Source organism: Jaculus jaculus, chromosome 10 (assembly GCF_020740685.1).
Source record: "Jaculus jaculus isolate mJacJac1 chromosome 10, mJacJac1.mat.Y.cur, whole genome shotgun sequence".
Taxonomy (NCBI): Eukaryota; Metazoa; Chordata; class Mammalia; order Rodentia; family Dipodidae; genus Jaculus; species Jaculus jaculus.
This window is the reverse complement of record NC_059111.1, coordinates 52,960,054-52,973,690: the sequence shown is the minus strand read 5'-3', so window position 1 is coordinate 52,973,690 and position 13,637 is coordinate 52,960,054. Positions and strand designations below refer to the sequence as shown.

General features: G+C 45.1%; 1 pseudogene; it reads left to right on the top strand.

Moving 5' to 3' along the window:
* The first annotated feature begins 5,324 nt into the window (after nt 1-5,324).
* On the top strand, nt 5,325-10,545 carry LOC105944312 (annotated as a pseudogene).
* The last annotated feature ends 3,092 nt before the right edge of the window (nt 10,546-13,637 follow it).

Sequence of the window (13,637 nt, the reverse complement as noted above, 5' to 3'; positions counted from 1 at the left end):
TTGGCTTTAGTTCTTTTAGGTATTTATTTTACCTTTATTTTGACAACTTCCATAAATACAGGCAATATATCATGATCTTAATTCCCTCCTATCACCCTTTATTTCACTTATGAAGCCCTCTCCCCCACCCCCTGCCACCCTGAATCTTTTTCTTTTCAACTGGTCACTTCTATTTTGGTGATTTCATTCTTTTTTATTCCATTATTCAGGTCTTGTGTAGGTATCATCCAGTGCAATGGTGGCATTTCCATCATGGAAGAAACTGCTCTCTGATTGAATTTGAGGCTGAATCCATGAGAAGCTTCTCTTTTCAGATGTCAGTGACCACTGAGGTTACTCAAACTCACTATAGTGCTGAGAAGATATGACAAAGGAATGTTCATCACTGTGGCATCTCTATCACACCTTTGAAGGTTCTGGTAACATTGCTGAAGATATGGCAGAAAGAATGTAAGAGCCAAATGAAATGGAGTACTACTTACAGTGCTATCTTCCAAGTGCCTTTGTTATTCATAACCTCACAGTGGCATTTTCTTTTCCTACATCACCGCAGTTACCTTCTGATCTGGGACAATACTCCCAAACAAGTAACAGCTTATGGGAAGAAAGGGTTTATTTTGATTTACAGTTTTGAGGGGAAACATCATCATGGCAGGGAAAGCATGCCAGGAATAGATAACTGGGCATCACATTACCACAGCAACAGGGAGAATGAGATCATTGAATGTAAGCAGGGCTGGGCTATAGAAACCAAAGCCCTCCCTCAGTAGCCTGACTCCTCCAGTAAGGCTACATTTTCCAAGACTCCACCATCTAGGGCCAAGTATGGAGGCATAATCACAAACGATGATGCCCATCCATATTCAAGCTATTACATTACATACATGCACAAAAATTACCCTGAGTATCTCATAATAATAATTTTATGTATTGTAATAGTTAAGATGCATTTGTACCCATTACAAATATGTAAAACATGTATCTAACAGTGAAATAAAATAAATGTTTTTATCTTTCCTGATATTTACTTTGTTGAAGAGCATTAAAGACAAGAAATGTATAGAAGACCTTCAAACTGATAAGTTGTACACAATTTTATGAGTACTTATATTTATGACAAACTCCTTGAGTTTTTTTAAAACACAAATAATTTATCAATGGCTTCATTTTCATCACTTGAATATAAGAACTGAAACTATGAAACTAATAGGGGAAAAAGCAACTCAAATGCCTCAGAACATTGGAATGTGAAAGGGTATTTTGAAGAATACTCTAAAAAGCAGAAGAAACAAAAGTATAAGAGAGAATATTGGGTTAGAAACTAAACTGCATCTTCATACAAAAATCTAAAATATAGAATACAAGAAACTACAATCTTTAAATAAAATAGGCAGTTAATATCTAGAACACATAAAGAATTCTAAAATCTCTAGTAGTACTCTTAAAAAACTGGTAACAACAGTAATAACATGATGAGTAGTAGGACTTAAGTAGATATTTATCCAAAGAAACATGCAAATGGTCAACAAATACCTAAAAATAATATGGAATAGTAATTATTAGATAAGGTGAATCATGGCCAGAGTGTATTTAGTAGTTTCATAAGTGGGTTCAAGTTGCAGTCCACTTAGGCAATTACACAAATCCAAAATCCAAAAGAAGCCAAATCACACCTACTCAGAGTATTCATAGAATACTGTGTTTATCAGCCATGAGGTGAGGGAATTCTAATAATTTATTTATTCAAATATATAAATATTAGAAAGCTATCAAATATCAACAGAGAAACTTTAACTACCTTGTGAACATGGACATGAGATTTTGTGTTTTTCTTAGTAGAACATGGTGTTGAGAACACTCTTTTGAGGAAAAAAGGAAGAGACTCCTGAGCTTTCCAGCACACTGCCTTCCCTACTTTGAACCCAAACAGGAGAGGACCTCCCTCAACATGAATGGGAAGAATTTACGAGCTTGTCTCTTTAAACCCAGGTGATATGCATTGCACAGTCATGTGCAAATGCACCCACAAATATCGTTGCATATACACAAGTAGTTCTTCCTAATTAGACACAATACTGCTGATGGAGCAAAAATTGTCCTGAAAATGGTGGGTTGGGAATTCTCACCCGCAATTCCATTTGGCCTTCCTATTGTGGCATAATTGTTTTCCTGAGTGCTGGCCCAGAAACACACCACAAGCATATACAAAATATTTATATCAACTTATGAGTTAGCATTTTTTTTATCACTTTGGAAAGTTGTCTCATGGCAAAGAGGTTCAGTGCTTATATATCAGAATTCTTTCCAACCTTCCTTCTTCCCCAAGTATAAGATTATATTCATTTATTTGCTGTGAAAAATCCAATATAACTCTGTACACTATGTGGTGGAAACACATTCCAATCAGACAAATAAGTAAAAGTAGTGGGTCATTATTGACAGCTATGTCCATTTTTTTTTCTTAAAATATAAAAAGTAAAAAAAAAATGTACATGACAATAATGCAGATTTTTTTTTTTAAATCAAATACTCTTGTAAAAGCATAACCAAGAAATATTTCTACTCTTAGTATTAGGCATTTCTTAACTTATCCTTAATTGCAATTATTTCTTGGTAAATTGTAGGTGAAGTTATAAACATGAATTATATTAATGTATATATGCATATATTTAATTGACATATGATTAAAAGTATAAACATATGTCAACCAGGATTGAATTCACAATAAATATTTATTTATTTATTTGTTTGTTTGTTTATTTGCAAGAGATGGAGAGGCAGACAGAGAAAGAGAGAGAGAGAGAACAGATGTGCCAGGACCTCCAGCTGCTTCAAATGAACTGCAGACACATGCCAATCTTGTAAATCTGGCTTACGTGGGTACTGAGCAATTGAACATGAGTCCTCAGGCTTTGCAGGCAATTGTCTTATTTGTTAAGCCATCTGTCTAGCCCAACAATCAGTTTTGAAAAGAAGGGATTGTAATGCCCAGTTCTCAGCACCCCCCAGTGACCACCAAGGAGAACCATACACATATGCAAGGGCAGGAAGCTTTATTTTGGGCTTAAGCTCAGTCTCTTGCCTTCACCAATGCAGTGGATCCATACAAGAGCCCCAAGTAGTGGGAGGGTAGGGTTTATATAAGGATTTGAACAAAGAAGTAGGGGATGGGTACATGATTGGTTGATTTAAACAGTAACTGCACTTGTACTCTTCTAATTGGCTTGGAATTTTGGCTGGCAAAGTTGGGGGCAGGAGCTAGGGGAACTCCAGGCAGATGAGGTAATCTCCATTGCGATTGGCTAAGCAAGTAATGGTAACATTTGTATGCTTTCAATTGGCTGGGGCAGAAAGGCAGAAGGGACAGACCTCAGGCATGTCCTAGGCATGTCTAGGGGTGACTCATGCCCTTGGGTGGATATCTTTCCTGACTATATGTCAGTGTAATTGCCTTCTGCTTAAGCAGGAGCCTGAAATTTAGGCCTAACCAGTGCAGCACCCTACTGAATCCCTTCATGGCATCTGTTTAGTTTCTGGGTCTTTCATTCCTCCCTCTACTTGTAACTTCAAGAGACCCAACCTTGGGTCTTTACTAGGGAAGAGGATGTGGAGGATGGTACCAAGTTCTTAGAACCATGAGCTGCGCTGCATTAATTTGTTCCCTGAGAAAAGAGGTTAATCTATTGCTTATATAGGGCCCAAGGATTAGTAATAACAATAATAGAATCAGAGGTCCAGCCAGGGCCGAAAGCAAGGTCCTTAGCCATGGTGACCAGTTGAACATAGATTCATACCAATTTTGATTCTGTTGTCTAGCTTTAGCCCTTTCTTCTAGTTTCTTGCAGACCATGGCTAAACTATCTCTAACAACTCCTGAGTTGTTGGTATATAAACAACATTGTTCTCACAATGCTTGGCATAGTCCTCCTTGTTGCAGGAAGAGTAAATCTAGACCCCTTCTATTTTGGAGTACCACTTCAGCTAGTGAGTCTACTAACTGCTCTAAGTGACGAATGGACTTTTCTAATTGAGCAAGATCTGAATCTATAATGTTAGTTAGGGCCTGAAAATTCTGATTTGCTCTAATTAAGGCCATAGTTCCAGTGCCAATTCCTGCAGTTATGCCAGATCCAACTAATGTTGAAAGAAGGATTGCTGAAGCCTCAAAATCTCATTTTTGTCTATGATGTTCCAGAGTTGTTTTGAAAGGTCCAAGAATTCAGAAGCCCAGAAATACTATCACGCTCCAAAGGGAGCTTAAGCAGGCCCTTGCATACCTCAAACTCTAGGCTTTACTCTCTGTTGGAAGCAAGTAAAGAATCCTTTTTCTCATTATATCAGAGCCCACTCCAAATATAAAACTAGGTAAAAAGGGCATGAGATAGCCCTCAAGGATGGGAAATGAGTAATGAAGTGAACCACTTATTTGGTTTCTGTAAATAGCCTGCACCATAAGCCTTAATAGCCCACACCATAAGCCTTAGTAGCCCGCACCATAAGCCATAGCAGCCTGCCTCAGACCACCAAGGTCATAGGAGACTGATTGGTCCATGAGGGGCTTGAACAAATTAAACTAATTGGCTTAGAAACTATGGAGTGGCACAAACTGACTGGCTTACACCCCACGGGCTCCTGATGTTAAAAAAATGATTAGTCTAATGCACAGGCTTTGTTAGAAACCCTATAAAAACTGTCCCATTCCTGCATTCGGGGCTCTGCAGTCCTCTACCCCTGCGTGGTGTACGACTGTGGGCCCCAGCGCTCTTGGAATAAAATCCTCTTGCAGTTTGCATTAAGACCGCTTCTCGTGAGTGATATGGGGTGTCGCCATATCCAGGCAGAGCATGGGGTCCCCATTTTGGGGTTCCTTCATTGGGGGCTCATCCTGGATCTGAAGGCCCCACACACACCCGAGAACTGACTTGGAGGTAAGGGGGACCCCTCTGGAGTGAATGTGTGCTGGCTGGTGTTATTTGTTCTGAGTATCTGGTTTCTGGGACATGCGCTTTTGGCTTGGTTTGATTTTCAGCCATCCTCTAGGGCCATAAAGGACCAGAGGGCCATGATCAGCAGACATGCTAGGAGGATCACAGGCTGCCACTCTGGGGGATGCCCTGGGAGGTGAGGAGAGCCAGGGACGCCTGGTGGCCTCCTACTGTCAGTCAGAGGACTGAGTTCTGTTGTTAGAGCGGAAGCTTCCTCCTTCGCGGCCGTCCAATTCTTTTGCCTGCTTGTGGAATTCGTGGACGGGTCACTGGTGTCTGGATTTGTTAGTCTCAGTTGTGTGTGTTGTTGTTCTTTGTGTCTTTGTCTATAGTTCTAAAATGGGACAGACGGTGACAACGCCCCTTAGCTTGACTCTTGACCATTGGACTGAAGTTAATTCTAGGGCCCATAATTTGTCAGTTGAGGTTAGAAGGAGACCCTGGAAAACGTTTTGTGCCTCTGAGTGGCCAACTTATGAGGTCGGATGGCCATCAGAAGGAACCTTTAATTCCGAGACTATTCTGGCTGTTAAAGATATTATTTTTCAGAATGGACCAGGCTCCCATCCCAACCAAGAGGATTATATCCTTACATGGAAGGATTTGGTGGACAATCCCTCACCGTGGGTCAGGCTGTAGTCGAATAAACCAAGGAACTCAAGCTCCAGAGTCCGGACTCTCGAAAATAAAAATAAGCCCTCTCCTGAGGGAGCCAGACCTCCCCCTCTCTCTCCTGAGATTGAGGAGCTCCCAGTGTGGCCGGAGACTCAGCCTGCTCCTCCCCTCCCTTACCTAGTCCTGGGAGCTGAGAGAGGGTCCCTTGCCCTTCCCGAAACTCCGCCCTCCGCCCTTCCCAAACCTCCGCCCCTCACCCTTCTCAAAACTCTGCCCTCCACCCTTCCCAAGCCTGTGCCCCCCGCCCTCTCTGAGCCTCTGCCCCTCCAGAGCCCCTGGAAATGGGAGGGCCAGCTGCAAGGATGCAGAGCCGGAGAGACGCTACCCCGGAGGGAGCAGATGGAATTGTAACACTGCCACTATGCGAGGCAGGTCCTTCCATGCTGGGGGGCCAACTACAACCCCTCCAATATCGGCCTTTTTCCTCTGCAGATCTTTATAACTGGAAAGCTAACCACCCCTCCCTTTTTCAGAGGAACCCAAACGCCTCACGGGGCTGATGGAAACTCTTATGTTTTCTCATCAGCCTACTTGGGACAATTGCCAACAGCTGTTTCAGACACTCTTCACAACTGAGGAATGAGAGAGAATTTTAATAAAGGCCAGCAAAAATGTCCCTGGGGCCGACACGCGGCCCACGCAGCTGCAGCATGAGATAGACATGGGGTTCCCTCTGACTCGCCCTGTTTGGGACCACAATACAGCTGAAGCTAGGGAGAGCTTAAAACTCTATCGCCAGGCTCTGGTGGCGGGTCTCCGAGGTGCCTCCAGAAGGCCCACCAATTTGGTCAAGGTGAGAGAGGTGATGGAGGGGCCAACGGAGTCTCCCTCAATGTTTCTTGAGAGGTTCATGGAAGCATTTAGGAGTTTCACACCCTTTGACCCCACCTCTGAGATTCAAGAAGGCTCAGTAGCATTAGCTTTCATAGGACAGTCAGCTCCTGATATCAGAAAGAAACTTGAGAGATTGGAAGGATTACAGGAAGCTGAGCTGAATGATTTAGTAAAAGAGGCAGAAAAGGTATATTACAAAAGGGAGACAGAAGAGGAAAAGGAGCAAAGGAAAGAAAGAGAGAGAGAAGAACATGAGGTGAAATGTGAGAAAGAGATAGAGGAAAGGGAGGATAGGCGCAATAGATGACAAGAGAAACATCTGACCAGGATCCTGGCCACAGTGGTAGAAAAAAAAGGAGAAAGAGAGAGAAATATTCAAAAATTTAGGACAGGCTCTAGGCAGATAGAGAACCTGGGCAACAGGACCCGACTTGATAGAGATCAATGTACCTGTTGCAAGGAGAAAGGGCACTGAGCAAGAGACTGCCCTAAGAACAGCAAAGGACCTAGGGTCCTAACCCTTGGAGAAGATGAAGACTAGGGAGGACGGGCTCGGAGACCCTCCCCGAGCCCAGGGTAACTCTGAAGGTGGAGGGGAAGCCAGTCGAGTTCCTAGTGGACACTGGCGCTGAACATTCAGTACTCTTGCAACCACTGGGAGGGCTAAAAGATAAAAAAATCATGGGTGCTGGGTGCTACTGGACAACGGCAATATTCATGGGCTACCCGAAGAACCGTTGACCTGGGAGTGGGACAGGTAACCCACTCATTCTTAGTCATTCCTGAATGTCCAGCGCCCCTCCTTGGTAGGGACCTATTAACCAAGATGGGTGTTCAAATTTCCTTCAAATCAGAAAAACCAGAAGTGTCTGCTGGAGGTCGACCCATCACCATGTTGACTCTCCAACTAAATGATGAGTATCGATTATACTCTCCCCCGGTAGAGCCTAATCAAGACCTAAAGCCCTGGTTAGAACAATTTCCCCAAGCCTGGGCAGAAACTGCGGGCATGGGCTTGGTGAAACAAGTACCCCCACAGGTCATTCAACTCAAAGCCAGTGCTACGCCGGTATCAGTCAAACAATATCCCATGCGCCGAGAGGCCCAAGAAGGAATTCGGCCCCATATCCTAAGACTGATTCAACAAGGTATTCTGGTACCAGTTCAGTCCCCCTGGAACACTCCCTTACTGCCATTTAGAAAACCCGGAACCAATGATTACCGCCCAGTACAGGACTTGAGAGAAGTCAATAAAAGAGTACAGGACATACATCCAACTGTCCCACACCCTTACAACCTCCTTAGTGCCCTCCCACCTGAGCAGATTGGGTATACAGTGTTGGATCTAAAAGATGCTTTCTTCTGCCTAAGATTACGTTTGGACAGCCAACCTCTTTTTGCCTTCGAATGGAGAGACCCAGACACAGGAAGGACTGGGAAGCTCACCTGGACTCTTTTGCCCCAGGGATTCAAGAACTCCCCAACCATCTTTCATGAAGCCCTACACAGGGACCTAGCCAATTTTAGAGTTCAACACCCCCAGGTAACCCTCCTTCAATATGTTGATGACTTACTCCTGGCAGGAGCTACCCAGCAGGACTGTCTAAAAGGTACAAAAGCGTTACTACTGGAGCTGACTGACCTTGGTTACCGAGCCTTGGCTAAGAAGGCCCAAATATGCAAAAGAGAGGTAACATATTTGGGGTACTCCTTGCAGGATGGACAAAGATGGCTGACAGAGGCACAAAAGAGGACTGTAGTACAAATACCAGTTCCAACTATGGCCAGACAAGTTAGAGAGTTCCTGGGGACAGCTGGGTTCTGTAGACTATGGATGCCAGGGTTTGCAATCCTAGCAGCCCCCCTCTATCCATTAACTAAAGAGATAGGAAAATTCACTTGGACCTCCAAACACCAGGGGGCATTTGATGCCGTCAAGAAGGCACTATTAAGTGTGCCTGCCCTAGCCCTCCCTGATGTGACTAAACCATTCATCCTTTACGTAGATGAGCATAAGGGGATAGCCCAGGGAGTCCTAACCCAATCCTTAGGGCCATGGAGAAGACCCGTTGCCTACCTATCAAAGAAACTTGACCCTGTGGCTAATGGATGGTCTATATGTCTAAAAGCCATAGCATCAGTGTCCACGTTGATCAAAGATGCTGATAAACTAACTCTAGGGCATAGGATAACTGTCATTGCCCCCCATGCCCTGGAGAGCATTGTCTGGCAGCCCCCAGACCGATGGATGACTAACACCCTTATGACTCACTACCAGAGCCTGCTCCTCACCGACAGGATAATGTTTGCCCCACCTGCCATCCTCAACCCCGCTATTCTTCTGCCTGAAGAAAGTGATGAGCTAGTGACTCATGACTGTCATCAACTGCTGGTTGAGAAAACTGGGATCTGGAAGGATCTTACAGATGTCCCACTGACCGGAGGAACATTAACCTGGTTCACAGATGGGAGCAGTTACTTTGTAGAAGGTAAGAGGATGGCTGGGGCGGCAATAGTAGACTGAATGCGAACAGTCTGGGCCAGCAGTCTGCCAGAAGGAACTTCGGCACAAAATGCTGAGCTCATGGCCCTCACACAGGCCTTTCGACTAGCTGAAGGAAAGTCTGTGAATATCTACATGGACAGCAGGTATGCTTTTGCTACTGCACATGTACATGGGGCCATCTACAAACAGAGAGGGCTACTTACTTCAGCAGGGAAAGAAATTAAAAACAAAGAAGAAATTCTAAGTTTGCTAGAAGCTCTACATCTACCCAAAAGACTGGTCATTATGCATTGCCCTGGTCCCTGAAAAGCCAAAGATTTTATCTCCAAAGAGAACCAGATGGCTAACCAAGTGGCCAAGCAGGCTACACAGGGGTCAGCCTTCTTCCCATAATAGAAAAGCCAAAGAACCAAAAAAGTGAGCAACGATATACCCCATGTGATTGGCAAGAAGTTAGAAAGTTAGGCCAGTTCTCTGAAACTCCGGAGGGGGCCTGTTTTACCTCAGAGGGAAAAGAGATTCTACCTCAAGCAAAGGGACTAGAGTACGTTCAACAAATACACCGCCTAACCCATCTGGGGGCCAAACATCTACAAAAACTGCTGCAGACGTCTCCTTACCATATTCTGAGGTTGCCAGAGATAGCTGGCTCAGTAGTCAAGCATTGTGTACCTTGCCAGATGGTCAATGCTAATCCCTCAAGAATGCCTCCTGGGAAGAGGCTAAGAGGAGACAGCCCAGATGCTCACTGGGAAGTGGACTTCACTGAGGTAAAGCCAGCTTTTGTAGACACTTTTTTCAGGATGGGTAGAGGCTTATCCTACCAAGAAAGAAACCTCAACCGTGGTGGATAAGAAAATACTGGAAGAAATTTTCCCAAGATTTGTGATACCCAAGGTAATAGGATCAGACAATGGTCCAGCCTTTGTTGCCCAGGTAAGTCAAGGACTGACCAAAATATTGGGGATTGATTGGAAATTACATTGTGCATACAGACCCCAAAGTTCAGGACAGGTAGAAAGGATGAATAGAACCATTAAAGAGACCCTCACCAAATTGACCACAGAGACTGGCACTAATGATTGGATAGCTCTCCTACCCCTTGTGCTCTTTAGGGTCAGAAACACACCCAGACAATTTGGACTGACCCCCTATGAATTGCTATATGGGGGGCCTCCTCCACTGGTAGAAATAACCTCTATACATAGCACTGATGTGCCGCTTTCCCAGCCTCTGTTCTCTAGGCTCAAGGTGCTCGAGTGGGTGAGATAACGAGTGTGGAAGCGACTCCGGGAGGCTTACTCAGGAGAAGGAGACTTACAGGTCCCACGTCGCTTCCAGGTGGGAGATTCAGTCTATGTCAGACGCCACCGCGCAGGAAACCTTGAGACTCGGTGGAAGGGCCCCTACCTCATCCTACTGAACACTCCAACAGCTGTGAAAGTTGAAGGAATACCCACCTGGATTCATGCATCTCACATCAAGCCTGCTCTGCCGCCGGGCCCCGAATGGCAAGCCGAGAAGACAGACAATCCCCTTAAACTTAGGCTTCGCCGTGTGGCTTCTCCTTCTCCAGCTAGGTGATGCCTCCAATCCCCATGCCCCCCAAAAGTTGACTTGGCAAGTGCTTTCTCAAATGGGGGATATAATATGGACTGCAACTAGGGAAGCGCCCCCCCTGGACTTGGTGGCCTGTCCTGACCCCAGACGTATGTTCCCTGGTGGCCGGGGTAAAATTTTGGGATATCCCAGAGCTCACCCCAGAGGAGGTCCCTAGAGAAGTCCACTCTCATGTGGTTAAGCAGGCACTCACACAAGGGGTCGTCTCCCAAGGCCAATACATGGCAGACAATCCGGGTGCAGCTCTGGGCCAGCCCAACATAAGATGCAGCATACTCCATTTTATGTCTGCCCCCGAACTTCTAAACAAAGTTGTGGAGGGATAAAACAGTTCTACTGTAAATACTGGGGTTGTGAGACTACAGGCAATACCTACTGGCACCCCAGTTTCCTCCTGGGACCTGATTAATGTGCAGGAAGGATTAGATGGAAAAAAAGCAGTTCCTCTCAGCATCTCTTTCACCCCCTAAGGTCAAGAGTCCAGAGACTGGATAAAAGGAAAAACTTGGGGACTCAGGTTTTATATGAAAGGATGGGATAAGGGCCTAACCTTTACTATACGACTTAAGATAGAGCCTCCCACTCCAAGACCAGTAGGACCTAATAAACTTCTAGTGGAACAGGGACCCCCTAAAGTGGCATTGCTCAAGCTCCCACCCACAGTGGCAGCCAAGACCCGTCGCATAATGACCGCTAGAACCCCTTTGACTAACCCACTCTTGGAAGCCCCACACGGGACAGGACAGAGGCTCTTTAACCTTATCCAAGGGGCCTTCCTCGCCATAAATGCCAGCAACCCCAATGTTACCTCTGCCTGCTGACTTTGTTTATCCTCAGGACCACCCTACTATGAGGGGATGGCAACTATGGGAGAGTTTAATATGACTAAAGAACATAATAGTTGGTGTTCATGGGGGACCAAAAACAAGTTGACTCTCCCAAAGGTCTCAGGAAGGGGGGCATGTATAGGAAAGGACCCACGTCCCACCAACATTTTTGTAATGTTACTCTGACCGATAGTCAGACCTCAGACAACCAATATCTAGTGCCAGGGTAAAGCAGGTGGTGGGCATATGATACTGGGCTAACTCCCTGTGTTTCTAGTTCAGTTTTTAACCCATCCAAAAATTTCTGTATATTGGTCCAGCTTGTCCCCCGGGTTTACTACCATCCTGAGGAAGTAGTCATCGATGAATATGACTATCATCCCACCAGATTCAAAAGGGAGCCTGTAACCCTTACCCTAGCAGTCGTACTTGGCTTAGGGATAGCCCCTGGTGTGGGGACGGGGACCACAGCCCTGGTCACAGGACCACAACAATTAGAAAGAGGGCTTGGTGGACTACATGCTGTCATAAATGAGCATCTCCAAGCTTTAGAGAAGTCTGTTAGTAATCTAGAGGAGTCCCTGACCTCCTTATCCGAAATGGTCCTACAAAACCAGAGGGGATTAGACCTACTGTTCCTAAAAGAAGGCAGATTATGTGCAGCCTTAAAGGAAGAATGTTGCTTTTATGTAGATCACTCAGGAGCTATCAGAGACTCCATGAGCAAATTCAGGGAAAGACTAGAAAAGCATCGAAGGGAGAGGGAAACTGACCAAGGATGGTTTGAGGGATGGTTCAACAAGTCCCCCTGGATGACTACTCTGCTTTCCACCCTGATGGGACCCTTAATGGTTTTGCTCCTGATGCTTTCAGTTGGGCCTTGCATCCTTAATAAGATTTTTACTTTTGTTAGAGAACGAGTGAGTGCGGTCCAGATCATGATACTTAGACAACAACACAAGGACCTTCAGGGCAAAGAGGAAACTTACATTTAGTCCTTCCAAGTTCTAGGATTAGAACTATTAACAAGAGAAAAAGTGGGAAATGAAAGGCCCAAGAATTCTGAAGCCCAGAAATACTATCATGCTCCAAAGGGAGCTTAAGCGGGCCCCTGCATACCTCAAACTCCAGGCTTTACTCTCTGTTGGAAGCAAGTAAAGAATCCCTCTTCTCATTATATCAGGGCCCGCTCCTAATATAAAACTAGGTAAAAAGGGCATGAGATAGCCCTCAAGGATGGGAAATGAGTAATGAAGTGAACCACTTATTTGGTTTCTGTAAATAGCCTGCACCATAAGCCTTAATAGCCCACACCATAAGCCTTAGTAGCCCGCACCATAAGCCATAGCAGCCTGCCTCAGACCACCAAGGTCATAGGGGACTGATACCACACTCTGCTACCCCCACCCAAGGACCTGCGCAAATGCTGACCACCAAGGTCATAAGAGACTGATTGGTCCACAAGGAGCTTGAACAAATTAAACTAATTGGCTTAGAAACTATGGAGTGGCACAATCTGACTGGCTCGCACCCCACAGGCTCCTGATGTTAAAAAAAATGATTGGTCTAATGCACAGGCTTTGTTAGAAACCCTATAAAAACTGTCCCATTCCTGCATTTGGGGCTCTGCAGTCCTCTACCCCTGTGCGGTGTATGACTGTGGGCCCCAGCACTCTTGGAATAAAATCCTCTTGCAGTTTGCATCAAGACCACTTCTTGTGAGTGATTTGGGGTGTCACCATATCTGAGCAGAGTGTGGGGTCCCCATTTTGGGGTTCCTTCAGTTTCCATATACGAGCTGAAGGGCAGGTAATAAACTTGAGGAAATAGAGTAACTAGAACACACCTACTGGAGTCCTGAAGAACCCATGAGTGAATACAGGGGGTCAATCCTGTGGTGCAAGCAAACCAGATTCCATTGGGAGGCACTAGATAAGAATTATTGTCACCTGTAACTATAGTGTGGACACAAAGGTGCTTAAGGTAAGAGAAATCATTTACATTTCCCCCTTTTCCTATTATACATAGTTCTTTCCCTGTTACAGCTCAAAGGGTAAGGGCTGGGGATTCTCCCCAAGAACATTTCAATGGGCTCTCCAGGGGAGATGACAAGTTTCCTTCAGTAGCCCAACTGATATAGTAGGGAGGCATGGTATCTAAACAAAGCTAGCAGTCTTGTCTGGTAAGGTT